A 673-nucleotide genomic window follows, 5' to 3' on the forward strand; every position below is an offset into this window, starting at 1 on the left:
ATTCACCCCAAGGAGATATAAAAGCCTGAAATAAAATCCTGCCAAAGGCATTAAGTATTCTTGTACAGACTCTTCCCCCTTCTCCCTGCTACCTGGCACTGCCAAAGGGAAGGAATGGTTCCTTTAGTGAAAATGATCCAAGTATGAGGCATAAAATCCCTTGGAGAAGAGAAAACATGATCATCCCAGCACAGGCTGCACAAAGAGGACTCACCTTCCATTTATATATTTCCAGGGAGCTGGCCAGTGCTGTCCTGAGCACACTGAGGGTTCTGCAGCCACAGTATTGCCGCAGTCTCCAGGACGTCAGGCAGGGACAGAACCCGCATCACACAGTCCTCCTCACCTGACTGAAACAGCTTGGCCATTTCTCTGACACCCCATGAAGATCTGCCCCGAGGATGGTTTCAGTGTGTACCAAGGATGACCAGTGGGGACCTGTGGAGATCTCCTCCTTACCAGGTGTGGAATGTGTATTCTGACTCCAGGAGCCTGGTTAATGGAGGGAGGCTGCACCCACAAAGCTGGTAAATGGGACGCGGGGCACTCTGAGCCTTTCCCAAGCAGGGAAAGAAATTACTGCCATTTCCCAGGGCAGTCACAGGGCTTTGCAGGCCTGGCAGAGCTGTCACAGAGTGCCACAAACGCAGCAGGGAACGCCTCAGCAGAAGCA

The 673-nt window shown here is 52.0% G+C and overlaps 1 long non-coding RNA gene across 1 annotated transcript in view; it reads left to right on the forward strand.

Moving 5' to 3' along the window:
- The first annotated feature begins 442 nt into the window (after nt 1–442).
- Nucleotides 443–673, forward strand: part of LOC115948299 — a 23,727-nt gene continuing 23,496 nt past the window's right edge. Inside the window, exon 1 of the long non-coding RNA XR_004082129.1 lies at nt 443–462. This is a non-coding gene — a long non-coding RNA (uncharacterized LOC115948299). The remainder of the gene's footprint in view (nt 463–673) is intronic.

The sequence above is a fragment of the Geospiza fortis genome, unplaced genomic scaffold (genome assembly GCF_000277835.1).
Source record: "Geospiza fortis unplaced genomic scaffold, GeoFor_1.0 scaffold318, whole genome shotgun sequence".
Lineage (NCBI taxonomy): Eukaryota > Metazoa > Chordata > Aves > Passeriformes > Thraupidae > Geospiza > Geospiza fortis.